The sequence below is a fragment of the Anneissia japonica genome, unplaced genomic scaffold (genome assembly GCF_011630105.1).
Source record: "Anneissia japonica isolate Jap-2015-1 unplaced genomic scaffold, ASM1163010v1 scaffold1511_len2985839_cov193, whole genome shotgun sequence".
NCBI lineage: Eukaryota > Metazoa > Echinodermata > Crinoidea > Comatulida > Comatulidae > Anneissia > Anneissia japonica.
Genome location: NW_022685291.1, coordinates 792,785 through 815,413, shown reverse-complemented (window position 1 = coordinate 815,413; position 22,629 = coordinate 792,785). Strand labels below are relative to the sequence as shown.

At 32.6% G+C, this 22,629-nt stretch overlaps 5 long non-coding RNA genes across 5 annotated transcripts in view; 1 reads left to right on the top strand and 4 right to left on the bottom strand.

Annotated features, from left to right (window-relative positions):
* The window catches only part of LOC117109634, a 7,471-nt gene extending 4,219 nt beyond the window's left edge, over positions 1-3,252 (top strand). Inside the window, exons 2-3 of the long non-coding RNA XR_004445566.1 lie at positions 671-787; positions 3,138-3,252. This is a non-coding gene — a long non-coding RNA (uncharacterized LOC117109634). The remainder of the gene's footprint in view (positions 1-670; positions 788-3,137) is intronic.
* Positions 3,253-5,342: 2,090 nt separating this feature from the next.
* On the bottom strand, positions 5,343-7,885 carry LOC117109564. The gene is made up of 3 exons (XR_004445548.1): positions 7,674-7,885; positions 5,807-5,859; positions 5,343-5,711 (listed from the first exon to the last, which is right to left on the bottom strand). It is a non-coding gene; the product is annotated as an uncharacterized LOC117109564 (long non-coding RNA).
* Positions 7,886-7,975: 90 nt separating this feature from the next.
* Positions 7,976-9,245, bottom strand: LOC117109557. Its single transcript, XR_004445547.1, has 3 exons — positions 9,117-9,245; positions 8,265-8,384; positions 7,976-8,099 (listed from the first exon to the last, which is right to left on the bottom strand). It is a non-coding gene; the product is annotated as an uncharacterized LOC117109557 (long non-coding RNA).
* A 100-nt stretch (positions 9,246-9,345) lies between these two features.
* On the bottom strand, positions 9,346-12,320 carry LOC117109549. Its single transcript, XR_004445546.1, has 4 exons — positions 12,212-12,320; positions 11,100-11,175; positions 10,805-11,007; positions 9,346-9,938 (listed from the first exon to the last, which is right to left on the bottom strand). It is a non-coding gene; the product is annotated as an uncharacterized LOC117109549 (long non-coding RNA).
* A 1,148-nt stretch (positions 12,321-13,468) lies between these two features.
* On the bottom strand, positions 13,469-22,312 carry LOC117109628. Its single transcript, XR_004445557.1, has 4 exons — positions 22,198-22,312; positions 21,764-21,966; positions 14,380-14,507; positions 13,469-13,701 (listed from the first exon to the last, which is right to left on the bottom strand). It is a non-coding gene; the product is annotated as an uncharacterized LOC117109628 (long non-coding RNA).
* Between the last annotated feature and the right edge of the window lie 317 nt (positions 22,313-22,629).

Sequence of the window (22,629 nt, the reverse complement as noted above, 5' to 3'; positions counted from 1 at the left end):
TGTGTGTGTATTTATGTGTAGGCCTATATGTATGTATGTATATATATAATTATATAAATATAGGCCTATATATATATTTAAGCCATGTACTAGCCTTATTGCAATAATGTGTTGCCCTGAAATATTGAACAACTTGGACTGTATGCTAAATAAAATCAAATTCATTGGCCATTTTTAAGAGGAAATATATACAATTTCTATTTGTTTATAGTAAGTTCAGTAGAGCCCATTCATGATGTCAATTATCCATGATTGTACTGAGTTATTGTATTTTCTATTTTCCAATATGTTTTTGTATAGCCTTTCTGCGTCTGTTTAAAGCTCCACCTAGAATTTGGTTGCCCTGGCAATAGCATTCCTAAAATCAGCGCGCGTCCTCTAATCCCAAGTCCCAGTATTTGTTATGGTTAGGTTTTTTTTTTTGTTTTTTTTAAAGATTTATTATGTGTGTGTTTCTGTATGTTTGTATACATATTTTCATATGGTAAAGGAAAAAGAAAATTACTCACTTTTTTCGATAGGCCTATTTATTCTTTTTTATTTATTATTTTATTTCTATATAAGTTGTTAATTAAATATTAACCGACTTCTTCTGAGGGCCTCCTATGATAAGCATGTTGCATTCTTCCTAATTCCGTTTTTTTTAATAAGTGTATATATTTTATTTCAGTAAATATTCGGTAAAAGTCTAACCGTTTGCAAAATACAGTTCTGAAGATCAAGGCAAACCCGTGGACCAGTGGCTATAGTTGCTTTCTCGTTTTGTGCCCGTTAATTTTGCTGAATGGTGAGTCACAAAAACTTGTTCTTATTATGAATTTCATGTTCATTGTTAAATGCTTTGTAGGATAAAGTTTGACCTGGTTCAACACTAAGAATAAACATTTTAATTTCAATATTACAACACAAAAACTGTCATATTCCATAATTAAATTATATTAAAATAAATTGAAATAAATTTTAAAAGTTTTCATAAAAATAATAAAGTATGTAATGTGATTAATAATTAATTAATTGTAACTTACATAAATGCTAACGTTACAGAAAGTGAAATTTAATACTAATTAATAATTGAGAATAAAATAATACAGAACTAATATATGATTTAAAGTTTAGGCTGTACTAGCTCAGTATGGGCATGGAGGAATACACAGATAAGGTCTTAGTATCCCTAAATTAAAAAATTAAATTAAATTAAATTAGAAAGAAGCTGATTTCAGTTGATTTGTGTAGGGATGTATACCAGGATACACCAAACAAAAGTTAGGTGAGATAGGGTGTGGGGACAATTTTTTATGAGGTGTCAAAGGTCATTGACCCCGGCCTAAAATACTAATACATGTATCTCAGGAACACTTTTGGTGTCAAAATGCACAGAATTATGCAAACAATAAGAAAATAAAATTTAAAAAATCCTCATAATCAATTCATGACCTTGGAAAACGAGGTCAAATTTCAAATGTCCCCCAGGTAGGGTCTTGCGCAAATAGAATGTCTACCCACCACAGCTCCAAAACTGTAATTATGATTATGACCGGGGATGGCACTCTCAGATTAAAGTTGAATACAATTATGTTTGTTTTCTCCATTTTTTAAAAATAATTTTGAACTTAGGAAGTTGGGGGCCCGTGCTGACTGGGTTCCCCATTGAATCTGCCACTGTTAAATATAACACTTGACATAGCCTATTATTTTGTTTCATAAATGATTAATTGCTAATGTCAAGTGAAAGATTTTTTCATTCGAAAGATTTTTTGTACTCAATACAGTTTTTACAACCTATAACACATAACTACAGCGTACTGTAAATTTTGTAGTTAACGTTCAGAGAACTTTATTTTTTAAAAATGGCCTAATTAAGTATATCCTCTCCAACCCCCCCCCCCAAATATGCCTAAATACAGAATTCACGAAGGCAGGTGATTCTATTCTTTTTTTCTTCATGCTCGAGGGTAGGTTATCTTAGAAAACTTTACAGACCTCAATCAACATTTGGTTGCTCAACTCAAAAAGGGAACTTGTAAATGCTTGTTAGACAATGAAAAAAAATTCTACATTTTATAATAATTGGTCAATTTACAAGGCGCAAATAAACAAGGTGTCTAAGCACCAAAAAATAACAATAATAATAATAACAACAACAACGTTGTAGCATTCATAAAATGTTTGTCACTGGTGCTGGGGAAAACGACCAAGTACGGCCCTCCTGCCCCCCCCCCCAACCTTCCGCCGCCGTTGACTATATACCATAAAGTGTTCTTGAGTATTTTAAACCGGGGTCAATGAACTTTGACCGGTCATAAAACATTTTCCCACCCTCTAGCCGACATTTTTTTGGTGTATCCTGGTATATATCCCTACGCAAATCAGTTGAAATCAGCTTTTAATTTTTTCACAGATTTGCCTTTAACTATACACGAGAGATTTTTTGTTGATTTTACATTAATATATATATTTAACAATAATAAAAGAAATAAAAACTATAACTCAGATATATAATTTTGAAAAAGTAAATTACTTGTACTAGTTTATATGGTGTTTTAAATATCAGTTTATTTGGTATTGAAATATTTATTTGTAATTCTAACAATTCATTTGAATTAGATATCATTTATATTTGGTAACCTATTGCAATCTTACAATTTAGATTGTTTATTATAAAAGGTCAAAAAATATTTATTAATACATTAATGTAGTATAAACAATAATTTCAACCACCCCATTGACAATCCCACTACTGTTAATATCGAATTGCTTAATTTTATGCAGCTTTAAATATTAGTTTTCAACATTTTCTTTTTGCAATGGACTTATTAATTGCTGTGTTTGTGCTTTATTGCCCCCTCTGCTGTGTTTATTGTGTTTAATAATATTTTATTCATTTTGCAATGGACTTATTAATTTGCTGTATTCCTTTCCAATACTTATAAATGTGTTGATTGATTAATTTATTGTCCCTCTGCAGTGAAATTACAAATTGTGTTTTGATTGATTAATTTAATGTCCCTCTGCAGTGAAATTACAAATATTGTCTTTAATAATATTTTATTCATTTTGCAATGTACTTGTTAATTTGCTGTATTCCTTTCCATTTCTATGTGTTTTGATTGATAGCTTGTGTATTTACTTTATTTCAGAAAACTCATCCTGCAGCTCTATGGCTATAATGTTGCTATCTTGTTTTATTCCAGAAACTGATTGGCTTTCTAGATATTTGCCCGATTATATATTTAAAAAAAATATTCATTGTATTCATTATTGAATAAATATTGGAAATACTAGTTACTGTATTTAATGACTGGTGCTGGGGAAAACGACCAAGTACGGCCCTCCTGCCCCCCCCCCCAACCTTCCGCCGCCGTTGACTATATACCATAAAGTGTTCTTGAGTATTTTAAACCGGGGTCAATGAACTTTGACCGGTCATAAAACATTTTCCCACCCTCTAGCCGACATTTTTTTGGTGTATCCTGGTATATATCCCTACGCAAATCAGTTGAAATCAGCTTTTAATTTTTTCACAGATTTGCCTTTAACCATACACGAGAGATTTTTTGTTGATTTTACATTAATATATATATCTAACAATAATAAAAGAAATAAAAACTATAACTCAGATATATAATTTTGAAAAAGTAAATTACTTGTACTAGTTTATATGGTGTTTTAAATATCAGTTTATTTGGTATTGAAATATTTATTTGTAATTCTAACAATTCATTTGGGCAATATTATACGTAATCTCTAAAATTTTACCAGTTTTGTATTAGATATCATTTATATTTAGTAACCTATTGCAATTTTACAATTTAGATTGTTTATTATAAAAGGTCAAAAAATAATTATTAATACATTAATGTAGTATAAACAATAATTTCAACCACCCCATTGACAATCCCACTACTGTTAATATTTTATTTAAAAGTAGTCGAATTGCTTAATTTTATGCAGCTTTAAATATTAGTTTTCAACATTTTCTTTTTGCAATGGACTTATTAATTGCTGTGTTTGTGCTTTATTGCCCCCTCTGCTGTGAACTTACAATAGACTCATTAATTTGCTGTATTCTTTTCCGTTGGTGTTTGTAATTTATTATCCCTCTGTAGTGAAATTACAAATATTGTGTTTAATAATATTTTATTCATTTTGCAATGGACTTATTAATTTGCTGTATTCCTTTCCAATACTTATAAATGTGTTGATTAATTTATTGTTCCTCTGCAGTGAAATTACAAATTGTGTTTAATAATATTTTATTCATTTGCTGTATTCCTTTCCAATACTTAAATGTGTATTGATTGATTAATTTAATGTTCCTCTGCAGTGAAATTACAAATATTGTCTTTAATATTTTATTCATTTTGCAATATACTTATTAATTTGCTGTGTTCCTTTCCATTACTTATAAATGTGTTTTGATTGATAGCTTGTGTAATTTACTTTTATTTCAGAAAACTCATCCTGCAGCTCTATGGCTATAATGTTGCTATCTTGTTTTATTCCAGAAACTGATTGGCTTTCTAGATATTTGCCCGATTATATATTTAAAATAAATATTCATTGTATTCATTATTGAATAAATATTGGAAATACTAGTTACTGTATTTAATGTTGATTGTCTTGCGTGTTAGAGCACCCGGGATGGTAAAAAAAAAAAAAAAGCGCCCTCGAATAGAAAAAGGCCCAAAATATGACTAAGTTTTTTGGCCACTTTAGTCTGTGGAGTTCTGGTAAAAATAGTGAAGAAAAGCGCCCTCAAATAGCCTTTTCACCCCAAGTTCTTTAGGGTCTCTTAATAATTGTCATTGGTAGAGAATTTAAAGCACCATCTAATAACCAATTTTTCCAGAACTCTATACTTGTGAGGCACTGAAACTGGCTATTAGAGGGCGCATTTCACAATCATTGTAATAGAAATTGACAATTAAAAGAGACCCTGAAAAACGTAGAAATAAAATGGCTATAGAGGGCGCTTTCCAGCACCACAGGGAACCCCTTAATTAGAGACCCTGGAAATTTTGTTTTTGTATTAGAAGGCACTCTTCAGGACCACTTTAATACAAATTAAGGGAAAATGTCTTAGTCCTTTTTCTTTTAGAGGGCGCTTCTTTCGTTTTACCTGCTTATCCAGTCTTCAGACACGACCAGCAAAGAAACACATCAACACATTACTTATATTTTTTATTATAAAAACTTTACAACCAAAATCATAATATATGAATTTATATTAAAAGTACATAAAATATATGAAAAAATATAGGAAATTGTTTTTCTTGGTTCAATATTTAACAATCTGTCATTAATATTAAGTTGTTAAACAAATACAATCGCTGTATGTTTTCTTTCACCATGATTAAGCTGTCTCAATATTCAGCAAGATGTTGAACTAAACTCCAGTATATCTTCTTTTAATTGTCTTGCAAACTATTAGGCATAACCATATTAACTTTCGTTAATATGCTTTGCACGGCCTATATAAGAAAAATTAATTATATTAGTTCTGGCTCCTCTTCCACATCTTAATGTAATTCGATCATATCTTCTCTATAATAATGATCAATAATTCGAAATAATGCAAGTTGTCTTGATCAAGTAACTTGTTATTAAAGATACAATAATTGTTTGTGTTCTTTCACCAGGATTACTCTTTGGAACTAAATTTCAGTGTACTTTTCTTGTCTTGCAACATTGGTCATGCTCTGTTGCTGCATCTGCCAAAAATAAAATTTAATAAAGAATGAGAAACAGCAAATAAAGAGAAATAAGTCTAATAAATTATTATTTCATAAAGCCACTTGATACTTACAGTGCCATTCATTATTTGATACATATATCTTGCAGTAGATATTCGTCTGTCATCTGCAAACAAACAAATTACGGATCACTATATGCATTATACATGGATTTAAATTTAAATAAAAGATGAAAATAAGTAATCAAATTTAATAGTGGCCGAATAAATTAATTGAAGAGACCAAAAGAAAACAGCCTAGATGAGGAGCGAACACGAGGATACTACAAGAAGAGCAAGAGAGGGAAAAATAATAGAGAAGCAAGAAGTTTAAAATATAAACCAAACGTGGCAAAATATAGACCAAATAAGAACAGAAAAGAGGATAATGAGGAACAACAAACAAAACGAGACAAAGTCTTAATTAAAGATGTAATTTCAGATAGATAATATAGCTAGACTAGAGGGTGTATATTTTATAGCAATATTTTATACCTTCTATGTTTTGTTTTATATATAATGCGGAAAGCCTTTTTCGCAGCGTTAGTAGTCGTTCTACTTTACTAGGATTGAAGGATCCCAACAAAATAATAGAGTAGTTAAGGCTTGATAAGGGAATTGTAATTTTTTTATAGGTCATCAAATGGCAGTACAGTATGTATTTACTCCAATTTGTTTGCAGTTGCATCTATATGACTTTGAAATGAAAGAAATGAGTCAAGTAAAGCACCCATTCGGTTTGTGTTACCTTATCAATTTGTGTTTGTTTATTGAAAGGTATAACCTCCACTGCGAGCGTACACTTTTTAAATTTAATATGTACAGTATTTAATATCGTTACTTTATCATATCCAGTATAAAAATCGGGGTAAAACTCCATAATTTCTATGTTAAATTTAATAATTTCAAAATTATTTTATATGATTTTTGTACTTTCGGGGACAATATATAGGCCCATTTATGTCAAAGATGATTTCTTTTGATGCAGGTTTTAAGTCATCTGCCAGTAACGAAATGTTATAAAGTGATCCTTAAAGGCTAACCAAAGGAAAAGATGTTTCAGCAGATTTTCTAAAGATAAAGTTACACCGCTTTATAAGTCAATTATAAGACCAACCTTAAATATGGATCAGTTGTTTGGAAACCATCAACCAAATAAGATATAAATCGTTTAGAAAATGTACAGAAAAGGTACAGAGAAGGTGCTATAGCTCTGTTCTTAGGCGAAACTATCACTTACAGAAAAAGAAATATGATTTGACATGATTGAAACATACAAATATAAACTATGAGGCGCCAAATGTACTTTTATTATTTAACAAAATTATATTATATATATGTAATTCGTTTTATTTCAACTTTTTTTTTTCATTATATACATATAATTAGGTTTGCTTCGAACAATTATTATATAAATAATTGGTGGAGCGATTTTCCTATAAATAATACGGTGTTAAAACAGTTGTTTGTATATAATGACTATGAGTAAAATCATTATTTATTGGCACTTCAATTATTTATAATGTTTTTCTACTTTAAATATTACATGTATGCAAAATCAAAGAGTATTAATATAAGATAATACTTCAACATTTTAACCATAAATATTGAAAAATTAAAAAAATCATTCCATGAGAAAATTATACTTTATTTAGCAAAGTGCCCGCAGTCATGATTATGCGGTTCACGTTTAACAAAATAAGCCAGAAAATAATTATTAAGTGTATTGCAATGCATACATTATAGAGTATAATCTATTTTCATACTAAAATATATTATAATTAAAAGAAAACCTCGAAATGAAAATAGAATGAGACGCACATAGAATTGAGAATTTTGTGGCACCATGACGACAGGTAACGAAAGATAAGGTAAAATATGTGTTCCATATTCATCTGATTACTATCTAAAGTCTAGAGAATTAAAATGAAATGCAAATTACCTGATTAATATCAAAGCAACCACAATCTAACTTGATTACTTCAGCCGCCGATAAACTGGAAACAACAACACCGGCTCTCACCACTTCCGCAACCAGCACGGACTTGTTACGGCGGGAAATTCAAACATTAGCAACTGAAATGAAGGCTAAGTTCGATGATGTCCTAAAAAATCAAGGGTGTCTATTTTCAAGAATAGACAAAATTGAATCAAGGCAACTGGATATGGAGCGATCAATTATGTTTACATCTAATACCATCGATGATCTAGTAAAGAAAAATAACGATCTAAATCACAACCTACGGTACCGTACGTAATATCGCCGACGAAATCGAAAAAACAAAATCTTAAATTTGTCATCTAGAAACAGAGATCCTTAGCCTTGAACGGTGCTCTTGTGGATATAACTTGCGTTTTGGTGGAATACCTGAAAATAAAAGAGAGAAGGTCCACGATAAAATCAAAAATTTCTTGGCGGTGGAACTTGAGCTACTGGATGCGGACGTTCAGACCGCTCACCTCAGAGGTAAGGCACCCAGTTCGCCCGAGAATGTACATTGCTAAATTATTTTTCTGGTATGAATTAACGTACCGGTAAGAATTCTCATATATTTGTAATGAAAGATCTTCCTGCTGCCGATGTCAAGGAGAAATACCGGTAATGCACAAGGCGTATAAAGACAGGAAGAAGCCGATATTCCGTAATGGCAATCTGTACATAAATGGAAAATATATAATCAGTGACTGATTTAACTTGAAATTTGGTACTTAAATTATTTAATGTATTATTTAATTTGACGGAGCACATTTTAAATTTGTGTAATTGTGATTGTTAAATTCGTGTGTTATATTGTATTCTACCGCAATTTAAAGCACAGTGACCTATTGTTATTTTTATTGTTTATTGATTTCTGTTGATGTTTAATGATGATATTGATGACAACACGAGTGCTCAAATTACCCAATATTACCATGTGGAAGATTTTATACTACATTATGATAGTAGCAATTTAGGTACAGAGAGCCTCACGATATTTTTTTTTAAATTTTACTTCTAAATTGCCGTAGTATTGTAAATAAGTTTGATGCTCTTTCTTATTATAGCCAATATCCTCGCTTAATTACAATTTTTCTGTTATTGTCCTCACACAAACATGGCTTACAAGTAATAATACAATAGATTTATACAAATTACCCCAATATTCACTTACATATAAATACAGGATTGCGAAAAAGGGTGGTGGGGTATCCCTTTATTTAGGCCCTATGATAACTTATGTTATAACCTACGCAATGACTTATAGGCAATGGTTGTTAAATGCTGAATCGTTATTTATTGAGATACAAATTAAAAATAATTAATCAATCAATAATACGTCGACCCCCGAATCAGGAATTTCGTTAGTTAATGCAGACTATTAACAATGAGAAAAAACAAGCTTACCAACAGGATAATATAATGTAGACCTTCTGTAATGCTCAGCGGACGGTAGTATCCAAAGTCATACGGACGGTATTTTCTCCAATTCGTTTAGACCACTAATCCATAGGCCCACAAGGGTAAGTACTGTAATTCAAAATTCTATGTCCATGAATACAGTTATTCTAATATCAGATATCTCAAATCACTTTCGCATATTCTGTATTAATAAATCCGATAAACATTACAAATATATTACGTAAACGTAAGTTTTCTCTCCAGCAATCCCAACGCTGAGCAAGAGATGGAACGCACAACAATAAGAACACGTGTTAAATTCTAACGATGCAAGTACAACATTCCAACTGTTCTGTAATACTTTAACGTTAGAATTAGGGCAAACCGAAAACTATCACCCTCGATTACTAAAGGAATAGCCAAATAATTCAAATCAAACTATACAGTAAATATAGAAAAAACTCCCACACCATTTCAATAAAACAAAATATAATAATAAAATAGGCCTACACTTTGTATCTAAAAAAAACCAATTTTACACTAATCAATTTCAAAAATATAAAAATAATACAAAAGAAACCTGGAAGGCTATTAATCAGGTTCTTGGAACTAATATAAACATAATAGGGCCTACCAAAGGAACTTAAGGTCAGTGACCCCAAGTTGAGAGAACCAAAGCAGCAGCTGAAGCGTTTAAGTACTATGTTATTAATATAGGACAAAACTTAGATGATAAATAGGCCCTATAACAACCCGAGTATAGCAAGAGAAAATCCGATTCATTCTTGTCCGCACATTAAATTAACTCGATGTTTTTTCGACCTGTAACTGAAGAAGAAATAAACACCTATGTTATCAATATGAAATCAAATGTATCGTCAGGCCACGATGAGATAAATTCTAGTTATATTAAGTCCATATCACATTCAATCTTAAAATCAATTATACACACATGATAAATGTTTCTTTATAGACTGGTTGTGTTCTAAAACAATTAAAAATACCAAAGGTTATACCTGTTTTTAACAAAAAGTGATGGGCCAATCTCTGTATCACCGTGTCTTAAAAAATAAATGAGGGTTGTTTATGATCAAACTATGTCCTACATTACAAAATTCAATATATTAAATAACTCAATATGGTTTCCGTAAGCATCATTCCACTACTCACGCACTTACACAAACAATGGGAAAAAAATCACAAATACAATTTGGGGGGGGGGGAGCCTCGAGTAATTTTTGGAGGGGCATGCGCCCCCCGCGTACCACCTTAGATACGAGATTTCTCTAATTAGACCATGTACTGTATAAACGAATGGCTATATTATATGCAGACCGATTGTCTTTATATATTGATTGAACTGTTTATATATATTATGACCATGAAATCTGAGTATGATTGATCGATTGATGAATTGAATTGTTTAAAATGAATTGATTGTTTAAAAGGGGAAAACCGTAATTAAGGGTCAAACAAGTACAAAATATTTAAGCAAGTTTCTATCATTAAATCTATTGAAAAAAAAATCTATTAAATAGTATCATAATTAAAATAATGTTAAACTATGATTACTGTATCTTAGCTTTATTTCAGTTGGTTATTGTTTTATGTGCAAACAATGTACTCGTATTGTTTTGCGTAAGGGGCACTTGAAATAAGCTTTAAAGTTACAAATATTGGAGTATGACAATTACCTTTGTAGTTTTGTTAAAATATACATCACGGAAATACCCTATAATACAGCAAATCTGGGAGCTTTCTGCTAGAACACATCCTATCGAACATATCCGCCATTAGCTCACGTGGTTCTTTTGGATTTTTGGCAAAGTCTACACAAGTGAGGCGTCCAGAATATTAAGTGAAAATGGCCACAAGAACGCTGAAGCAAGTACCATCCCTGTATTATAAAGATATGAAAATATCCAACATGCTTTTTCAATATTTGCTTTACACCGATACGTTCAACTAGGAATATATAAAAATGCTTACCTTAAAAACACATTTAAAAGTCTTGTCGAAAACCCCCAGCGTCCGTCCGAGTGTATTTACACCATGCCATGCTCGCCTACATGGAAACTGACTCGTATTATTGGGTAACGAAACTTAAAAATCTCAAATATTGCAAGCGACAAGTTTTCTTTTTAATACTTAGGCCTACCTTAGTAGTTTTGTTGATACTTACATCACAAATATACCCTGGACCAGCCATAGACAAAATATGGTGTACCTTGTCCACCATTTCCGTCGTCACGTTAATTCGTGTCAGGCGGTTCTCTTGAATTTCAAAATTCACGCTCTGCTACATACACAGGTGGTAATACGTTTAATGCCATTAATGTTCTTAAAATCTTTGTATATCATTATACATTCTACCATTTTTATATTTAAATCATTTTAAATTATTTAATAAGGTGTAATAATATTTATATAGTGAGTTTAAAAACGATCCATGAGTCGTAAAATTCGCTTTAATTTAAATAAGTCTATAACAATTGTATATATAAAATTATATAAGTAAAATGGTTGAACGAGTTGCAAATATCATCAGCAGAGTGATCAATGGTAATTAGACCAGAGCAAACTATAACACAAATAAGAGGTTCAACAGCAGGTTTACTTAGACATCAGTAGAATGTAGTGATTTCACATATATATTTTAAATTATTATAAGTTCTATATTAATTATTATTGTCGTGATGGAATAAACAATAACTGGGTTTACGTCAGGAGGATCAAGTACTGTATAGGTGTAATTTTTTCACACGTACTGAGTATTCAGTGCATTTCCACGTCAGGTAGGGCAAAATTACACCTGTACTTGATTTTCCAGACGCAACCCCAGTTATTGTCTATTCCATCACGACAATAACAATTACTATTAACATTGCAGTACCCGCTGCTTACTTGGACTCGAATTCAACTCTGGCCATCAGGCGCAAGCTCGGTGGTCTAGAGGTAGCCTATGATGCCTGGCTAGTGATCTGGAGATCGTGGGCTCGAGTCCCACCCGAGAACAACTTGTGATTTCTTTTCGCAATTCAGTACATTTCCACGTCAGGTAAGGCAAAATTACACATAGGCCTATATGAAATTCTACTTACCTGATTATTATCAAAGAAACCACAATCTTGATTACTTCAGCCGCCGATAAACCGGAAACCGTAACACCGGCGATCCCAGCGGCTCCGGCTCCGGCTACTGGCACAACCTGTTATGGCCGGAAATTCAAACATTAGCAACTGAAATAAGAATCAAGGGTGTCTACTTTCAAGAATAGACAAAATTGAATCAAGACAACAGGATATGCGACAATCAATTATGTTTATATCTGATACCATCGATGACCAAAGCCTTGAACGGTACTCTCGTGGATATAACTTGTGTTTTTGGTTGAATAACTGAAAATAAAGGAGAGAAGCTTGTGTTTTTGGTTGAATAACTGAAAATAAAGGAGAGAAGTGTCCACGATAAAATAAAAAATATACTACTAAAATATACTTTGTATCGAAATAAACAATTAAGATCCGGAAAAATACAACGAAACGAAACAAAGACTTAAGTTGCAAAAGATGTAATTTCATGATAGATAATAGGCCTATAGCTAGACTAGAGGGTGTATATTTTATAGTTAATATTTTAAACCTTCTTCGTTTCATGTTTCCTTGGCCTAAGCATGTTTCGCTAGATTAAAAAAAATCCATGAAAATCAACTTTATATATAATGCGCAAAAGCCTTTTTTGCAGCGTTAGTAGTTAATTAGATTTGTGTTACTTTATCAATTGTGTAATGTTTATCGAAAGGTATAACCTGAACTACGAGCGGATACACGCTTTAAATTTAATATAAATTTAGTATCGTTATTTTTTCATATCCAGTATAAAAATCGAGGTAAAATTCAATAGGGCCTAATTCCTATGCTTAATTTAATAATTTGCATGTCAGTGCAAAATGAGCAAGTTAATTTCATAATTATTTTATATTATCTTGCCACTTTCAGGGGACAATACATATTTGTCAAACAACGATGATTTCTTTTGATGCAGGTTTTAAGTCATCTACCAGTAACGAAATGCTATAAAGTGATGTTTAAAGGTTAACCAGAGGAAAAGATGTTCCAGAAGAAGTCAATAGTAAGACAACCTTACAATATGGATTGGTTCTTTGGAAACCATCAACCAAATTCTACTTACCTGATTAATATCAAAATAAAAATGCTTCAAATACAGTAAAACATATGTTCCATTTTCATCTGATTACTATCTAAGTTCTACAGAATTAATATGAAATTCTACTTGCCTGATTAATATCAAAGCAACCACAATCTAACTAGATTACTCACCATACAGGTAACCACCCAGTTCGCCGGAGGACAAACCAAGTCACATTGCTAAATTATTTATATACAGTATAGACCTGAACGGTATGAGTCCTTAAGCGTTCTAAATCTTAACGTACCGGTAAGAATTCTCATATATTTGTACTGGAAGATCTTCCTGCTTCCGATGTCAAGAAAAGACGAGCGTTGAGAGAAATAACGCACAAGGCGTATAAAGACAGGAAGAAGCCGATATTTCGTAATGGCAATCTGACCTGTACATAAACGCAAAATTAAATTATACAATGTTTTATTTAATTTGACGGAGCATACTTTAAATGTGTGTATTTGTGATGGTTTAGTCGTGTGTTATATTGTATTCTACCGCACATTTAAAGCACAGCGGCCTATTGTTATTTTTATTGTTTACCGATTTCTGTTATGATGTTTAATGATGATATTGATGATAACAACACGAGTGCTCAAGTTACCAAATATTACCATGTTGAATATGTTATACACACAATGATAGTAACAATTTAGGTACAGAGCACAATAATTTTCTATTTTTCTTCTATATTGCCGTAGTATTGTGAATAAATTTGATGCTGTTTCTGATTATCCCTTAATTACAATTTTTCTGTTATTGTCTTCACTAAAACATGGCTTACAAATAAGAATACGATTCTTACATAAAGACAGGATTGAGAAGAAGGGTGCAGGAGTAGCCCTTTACTTAGGCCCTATATGATAACTTATGTTATAAGCTACGCAATGACTTGTCGGCAATGATTAATAATGCTGAATCGCTATTTATTGAGATACAAATTAAAAATAATAAATCAATTATATGTGGTGTTATCTATAGACCCCTTAGTCAGGAATTAATTAATTCAATGAACAAATTTCGTTAATAAATGCAGACTATTAACAATGAGAAAAAACAAGATTACCTTACTATATGTAGACCTTCTGCAATATTCAACGGACGGTGATATCAAAAGTCATGTGGACGCTATTTTCTCCAATTCGTTTATACCACTAATCGATAGGGCCACAAGGGTAAGTGATTACACTGCTACTATTATAGAAAATATCTACTGTATTTCAAATTCTATGTGCATAAGTACAGGTATTCTAATATCAGATATCGCAGATCACTTTACCCATATTCTGTATTAATAAATCCAAAGAACATTACAAATATATTAACAATAATATTCTTAAACGTTAGTTTTCTCTCCAGCAATCCCAACGCTTTGAGCAAGAGATGAACGCACAACAAAAAGAACACGTGTTAAATTCTAATGATGCAAATACAACGTACCAATTTGTTTGTAATACTTTAACTACGATTGACAGGTGCTTTCCACAAGTAAAAGTTAGAATTAGGGCAAACCGAAAACTATCAACCTGGATTACTGAAGGGATAGCTAAATCAATTTGTATAAAAGATAAATTATACAGTAAATATAGAAAAACTCCCACCAAGCAATAAAATAACATATATTAATAAAATATACTTTGTATAAAAAATAAACACACAACAATTTTACACTAATCAATTTCAAAAATATAAAATTAATATAAAACAAACCTGGAAGGGTATTAATCAGGTTCCTTTTACGAAATATAAACATAAATATACCAAAGGAGCTGGTAAAATTGTAGACTAATTTCTTTGCACATTAATACCTATTCAATTCAGATACAAGAAATTATATTTTTCATAACTATACTAGCTTGATGTTAATATGATAACGCTTTAATTGTTTAATTAAGTTGTATCATTTTAAGTACTTTACAAACCATGTTAAGTATGATTTATAGATTAGGTTAATAGACTTTTATTTATTATTTTATTTATTTTGTATACTCAATGTAAAAATATTGGTGTCAAGGTCCAGTTATAACTTATATTAATAAAGATAGCTTATTAAAGAAAACCACTAAAGCCATGAACATATAAAATTATCTAATAAATGGAACATGCCATCCCAGAATTTATTCTCACATTATAAGATTTTTAATGATGAGTCATTTACTGGAATCGACTTACTAATGCCAAAGTTATGAGTAAAAGAATTATTATTCTCTGTACTTTATGTACTCTCTGCCACATTCATATGCTAATTTCTCAGATTAACATAGCAACAGTACGCTGGTTTTGGGATGGCATGTCTCAAATCATCATATACTGTACTAATTTAAGTAAGGACAAAATTTTTGTGCCGATATACCGTCCAGACGCGTGCACAGCTCTAGAAGAAATATATTGTAGTACCATTCTTTTAAATGTCTTACCATTATTAGTATATTTTGAGTTACTATTTATGTCTATTAACATATCGTAAAAAAATATTTTTACAGTAAAACGAATCTACAAAATATTGTAAGAGGACTTGTCACACTACAAAAGGAACAGATGTAAGAATTCATTATTCAAATTACGTTAGTACAGTAGGGAAAGGATCATATAGCAGAGTATTCAGTATGATACAGTATAGGTAAGTTGAACGTACCACTTCAGTGAATGAGGCTGATACAAACGCATTTATGTTTACTAAATATAATGAAATAAATTATTCTGTTATATGGCAATATTTGCAGCATTTGGCTACTTGGCTTCACAGAATGATTATTGAAATGATAGTCCTGGGCGAATCCATAGGGTGATGCTCGTCGACGTCCATACCGCCACCTCTTCCCCCCCCCCCGCAACCCCACTTAACATGTTAAGAGTGCTTTTTAGCTGGCAAAAAAAGTGTACAGGTATTGGGTTAATAATCAGCAGCTTTTTTTTTCTTGCGGGGGGTGTGGGTGTGGATTCATTTATGAGAATAATGTGACGATTACTCCATATAGTTAGTTTAAACGCACTCAAATTAGGATCAATTTTATTGATATACGTTAGAGGAATATCTTTCCAATTTACTTAACAATCGTTTTACCTATTAATTCCTTCATTTTTCTGTTTTTAAATTAGGGTCTTTTATTTTTTCTTTTTTATTGTTCCAGATTAAGTTAAAGATAATAGACTCGATCGTTTCTAAAATCGAGTCTGATACGCTAGCAAGATACAGTAAAACCTCGAATTGAAGCCCAATGGGCTTAATCTCAAGAAGAAGCTCATCTTGAATTGAAAGCCCTCCCTCTTTAGTTTGCAAAATTACCCATGGGCTTGGCTTTTCAAGATAGCAAAGTACGGTACATACACTGTACATGAATTTTAAATTAACTAAATAAAATTATTTAAAAAAACCACTTGGCTTATACAGTAGTTTAGGTGATTCAATGTCGGTTAATACACTCAGTGATACATATTGATGTTACAGTGGCCCTATCTATTGTTTTATAGTACTAATTACGAAAATTTACAGACATTCATTTTAAAAAGAAGCCCCCTCTTTACTTTGCAAAAGTGGCATCGAAAAGGAGCCCATCAAAAGTTGGCAAAAAATTAAGAAGCACATGGTTTCAATACAAGATTTTACGGTGGTATGAATTTTAAGAGGCCTGAAGTTTTCAGTATAGCGACCCTGCCAAAAAATGTTCCATTTTCAAACATGAATGTGCGATTTAGTATCGGAGGGCCATACCAGTGGTGTATAGGAGTCTTGCAATGAGGAGATAATTGGAAGAGACGTGGCCCGCGAAGGTGAAGTGGGTGCTTGATGATTGGGTGAGGGGGTGCTAGCTCGCAAAATAAGGTGATTTCAGGTACTTGAGTGTGATTTTTTGTTTCGAACATTTTTCCAATGAGGCGTTGGGGGGGGGGGGCGATTTTCTTTTTCCCGTAGGGTATACACTCCCATTAGATATGCCAATTATAATAAATAACACATGTACATGCACTAAAATTTACTTCCTTTAATTCATACTTTTTTTTGGATACAGACAGTTGATTATTTTTTTTAAATGACGGTGTACCACCTCATCGACCGTTTAAGAATAATAAATATCTAGGCCTTTACTAAAGTACAAAATCATCGCCTTCTATAGAAACACCACACAGCGGATATTCTTATGGCAACTGAGAGATAAGCTGAGCGTCCTCCTGTTGACTTTCCTTGTTCTTAAAATGAGGCATGTTGTGGCAAAAGGTTAAATTGTAGGAGAAATTAAAATTTAATTATTGGTATTTTCAGATACTTGAGTAGGAATAACATTCATTCTCATGCATGGCAATGTTTCAAATCATGATCCATAAGTTTGGCCTCCAGGTCGTGATTCAATCACTCGCTGTGTATCTCGTTTGTGTCCTTGAGCAAGGCACTTTATCTGCATTGCTTCTCCCATGTACCCAGGAGTATAAATGGGTACCTGGTGGGGTTGCTTGCATCAGTGCAGCTCAGGATTTTATGAATGAAACACGACTGACTCAAACATGGCTTGGGTCAGCCCTGTGTGACGTGGTACACTATTTGTATACAAAAGCTAGTGCACAAACCCAAAATGAGTGTGCTATACAGAATGCAAAATAGTATCACACCCCCTTCAAATGGCTTCCCTATTGCTCACTATTTCAAATTAAGCCATACTCTCAGTGATTTAGGCACCAATTTCAGATCTACAGACTAGAAGATGTTCCGAGGGTATCCGCAAAGTCCTCTAGCCTTAGTAGATTTGAAATTGGTTCCTAAGATCATAAAGCCTAAATCACTAATAGTATGGCTCGGTAAATTAAAGTGGTGAGCAACAGGAAGCCCTTTTGATGGTCTTTAACTAATTTGTATGTGTTTTTTAAGTCTGAGTTTACATTCGGTTTCGCCTACAATAATTATCGTTATTACATTTAGTTAAGCCTGAGTTTACATTCGATTTCGCCTACATTAATTGTTTATTACATTTTATTTCAAGATAGTAGTGTGTTGCGCTTTTGTACGACGGTGACGACAAAATTCTAAATTGGCAAACTGGGTTTCGGCCAAATGGGATTTCATGTTTTTGGTGAACTGGATTCGGCAAGCTGGGTTTTCGGCAAAGTGGGTTTTCGGCAAAGTGAATTGAATTTGGCCAACCGGGTTTCGACAAACTGGATTTCGACCAACTGGGAGGTAACCTATTTATGTGCAGACAGACTGTGGTTTACTGGTTACATGTAGGCGTATCTCCAAACCAAAGTTAATTTCATCTCATTAACTATTATTCCGTGCTAATGGAAAAATCCAAGGGTGTAAAATACTGTATTCTCAGTAACGTATCTAGAAGTCTTGAAATGGAGGTGCCAAATGGGGGGGGGGAGGGGGTGAAGTGGGTTCTCGATGATCAGATGAGGGTCGCTAATTCGCAAAATATTGTGATTTTAGGTGATTTCTAACTACTGTACTTGACTGATATTTTGGAGGGGACGACTGGGGGAACAAGTAATTTTTGGAGGGGCTGCGCCCCCCTTCCCCCCTCCCCCCCCCCCCCCGCATACGCCACTGTATATTCTTTGATTATGTACTTATAAACAATTACACTGTATAACGAATGGTTTAATTATCTGCAAACCGATTATCTTTATATATTGATTGAACTGTTTTTATATATTGACCATGAAATCTAATTATGATTGATTGACTAATGAATTGAATTGTTTAAAATTAATTGATTGTTTAAAAGGGGAAAAACAGCAATTAAGGGAATATATAGTAAGTTTCTATCATTAAATCTATTGAAAAAACACCAAATTTATTAAACAATATCAATATAAAAATAATGTTAAACTATGATTACTGTATCTTAGTTGGCTTGATTTCAGTTTGTTATTGTTTTATGTGCAAGCAATGTTATGAACATTTTAAAAAATAGAGAAAAAAAGAGATCCGCAAAGTCCTCTAGCCTTAGTAGATTTGAAATTGGTTCCTAAGATCATAAAGCCTAAATCACTAATAGTATGGCTCGGTAAATTAAAGTGGTGAGCAACAGGAAGCCCTTTTGATGGTCTTTAACTAATTTGTTTGTGGTTTTTAAGTCTGAGTTTACATTCGGTTTCGCCTACATTAATTATCGTTATTATTACATTTAGTTTAAAATAGTTAAGACTGAGTTTACATTCGATTTCGCCTACATTAATTGTTTATTACATTTTATTTCAAGATAGTAGTGTGTTGCGCTTTTGTACGACGGTGACGACAAAATTCTAAATCGGCAAACTGGGTTTCGGCCAACTGGGATTTCATGTTTTTGGTGAACTGGATTCGGCAAACTGGGTTTTCGGCAAAGTGGATTAAATTTGGCCAACCGGGTTTCGACAAACTGGATTTCGACCAACTGGGAGGTAACCTATTTATGTGCAGACAGACTGTGGTTTACTGATTACATGTAGGCGTATCTCCAAACCAAAGTTAATTTCATCTCCTTAACTATTATTCCGTGCTAATGGAAAAATCCAAGGGTGTAAAATAATATATTCTCAGTAACGTATCTAGAAGTCTTGAAATGGAGGTGCCAAATGGGGGGGGGGAGGGGGGGAAGTGGGGGCTCGATGATCAGATGAGGGTCGCTAATTCGCAAAATATTGTGATTTTAGGTGATTTCTAACTACTTGACTGATATTTTGAAGGGGACGACTGGGGGAACAAGTAATTTTTGGTGGGGCGTGCGCCCCTCCTCCCCCTCCCGCATACGCCACTCTATATTCTTTGATTATGTACTTATAAACAATTACACTGTATAAACGAATGGTTTAATTATCTGCAAACCGATTATCTTTATATATTGATTGAACTGTTTTTATATATTGATCATGAAATCTAATTATGATTGATTGACTGATGAATTGAATTGTTTAAAATGAATTGATTGTTTAAAAGGGAAAAAACAGCAATTAAGTGAATATATAGCAAGTTTCTATCATTAAATCTATTGAAAAAAACACCAAATTTATTAAACAATATCAATATAAAAATAATGTTAAACTATGATTACTGTATCTTAGTTGGCTTGATTTCAGTTTGTTATTGTTTTATGTGCAAGCAATGTTATGAACATTTTAAAAAACAGAGAAAAAAAGAGATCCGCAAAGTCCTCTAGCCTTAGTAGATTTGAAATTGGTTCCTAAGATCATAAAGCCTAAATCACTAATAGTATGGCTTGGTAAATTAAAGTGGTGAGCAACAGGAAGCCCTTTTGATGGTCTTTAACTAATTTGTTTGTGGTTTTTAAGTCTGAGTTTACATTCGGTTTCGCCTACATTAATTATCGTTATTATTACATTTAGTTTAAAATAGTTAAGCCTGAGTTTACATTCGATTTCGCCTACATTAATTGTTTATTACATTTTATTTCGAGACAGTAGTGTGCTGCGCTTTTGTACGACGGTGACGACAAAATTCTAAATCGGCAAACTGGGTTCGGCAAACCGGGTTTCGGCCAACTGGGATTTCATGTTTTTGGTGAACTGGATTCGGCAAACTGGGTTTTCGGCAAAGTGGATTAAATTTGGCCAACCGGGTTTCGACAAACTGGATTTCGACCAACTGGGAGGTAACCTATTTATGTGCAGACAGACTGTGGTTTACTGATTACATGTAGGCGTATCTCCAAACCAAAGTTAATTTCATCTCCTTAACTATTATTCCGTGCTAATGGAAAAATCCAAGGGTGTAAAATAATATATTCTCAGTAACGTATCTAGAAGTCTTGAAATGGAGGTGCCGATTGTGTGTGTGTGGGGGGGGGGGGAGGAGGTGAAGTGGGGTCTCGATAATCAGATGAGGGTCGCTAATTCGCAAAATATTGTGATTTTAGGTGATTTCTAACTACTTGACTGATATTTTGAAGGGGACGACTGGGGGAACAAGTAATTTTTGGTGGGGCGTGCGCCCCTCCTCCCCCTCCCGCATACGCCACTCTATATTCTTTGATTATGTACTTATAAACAATTACACTGTATAAACGAATGGTTTAATTATCTGCAAACCGATTATCTTTATATATTGATTTAACTGTTTTTATATATTGACCATGAAATCTAATTATGATTGATTGGCTGATGAATTGAATTGTTTAAAATGAATTGATAATAATGTTAAACTATGATTACTGTATCTTAATTGGCTTGATTTCAGTTTGTTAATGTTTTATGTGCAAAAATAGAGAAAAAAAGAGAGATGAAATAAAAGTTGGTAAAACGCCTACAAAAGAGAAAAAAAATCTAATGTGACCCAGGAAAGAAATTTTTGAAAAGCAGTGCTCTATAATCACAACTTTTCTTGTCGAAATTGCCCAGCTCAGTACGAGTTCATTTAGACCCCACCATGCATACACTACAAAGAAACTAACTCGTATTGTTTGGCGTAATGGGTATTTGAAATAAAAAGTTACAAATATTTTGATTATGACACTTACCTTAGTAGTTTTGTTAAAATATACATCAAAAAATACCCTATAATACAGCAAATTAGAGAGTTTTCTGTTAGAATACCTGCTATCGACCATACCCGTCATTAGTTCACGTGGATCTTTTGGCATTTTTGGCAAAGTCTACACAGGTGGTGCGTCCAGAATATTAAGTTAAAATGGCCACAAGAACGCTGAAGCAAGTACCATTCCTGTATTATAATATATGAAAATGTCCAACATGCTTTTGTCAATTTTTACTTTATACCGAGCGTACAACTAGGCCTATATAAAAATGCTTATTACCTTTAAAACACATTAAAAAGTTTGTCGAAAACCCCCAGCGTCCGTCCGAGAGTATTTACACCATGCCATGGGTAACGCAACTTAAAAATCTCAAAATATTGCAAGCGACAAGTTTTCTTTTTAATACTTAGGCCTACCTTAGTATTTTGGTTGATACGTACATCACGACTATACCCTGGGCCTATAAAAATCATAATCAAAATATGGTGTTATTTGTGCTCAAATACACCTTGTCCACCATGTCCGTCGTCACGTCAATTCACGCCACGCGGTTCTCTGGAATTTCAAAATTCACGCTCTGCTACATACACAGGTGGCAATACGTTCAGGATATTAGGTGAAAATGGCCACATGAACACTGAAGTTTAATGCCGTTAATGTTCTTAAAATCTTTGTATATTTATACATTTTACCATTTTTATATCTAAGCCATTTTAATTAATTTAGTCTAGTAGCATTTATATAGTGACTCTAAAAACGAATCATGAGTCGTAAAATTCGCTTTAATTTAAACAAGTCTATAAAAATTGTATATATACAATATTAACATTAGTAGAATGTAGTGTAGA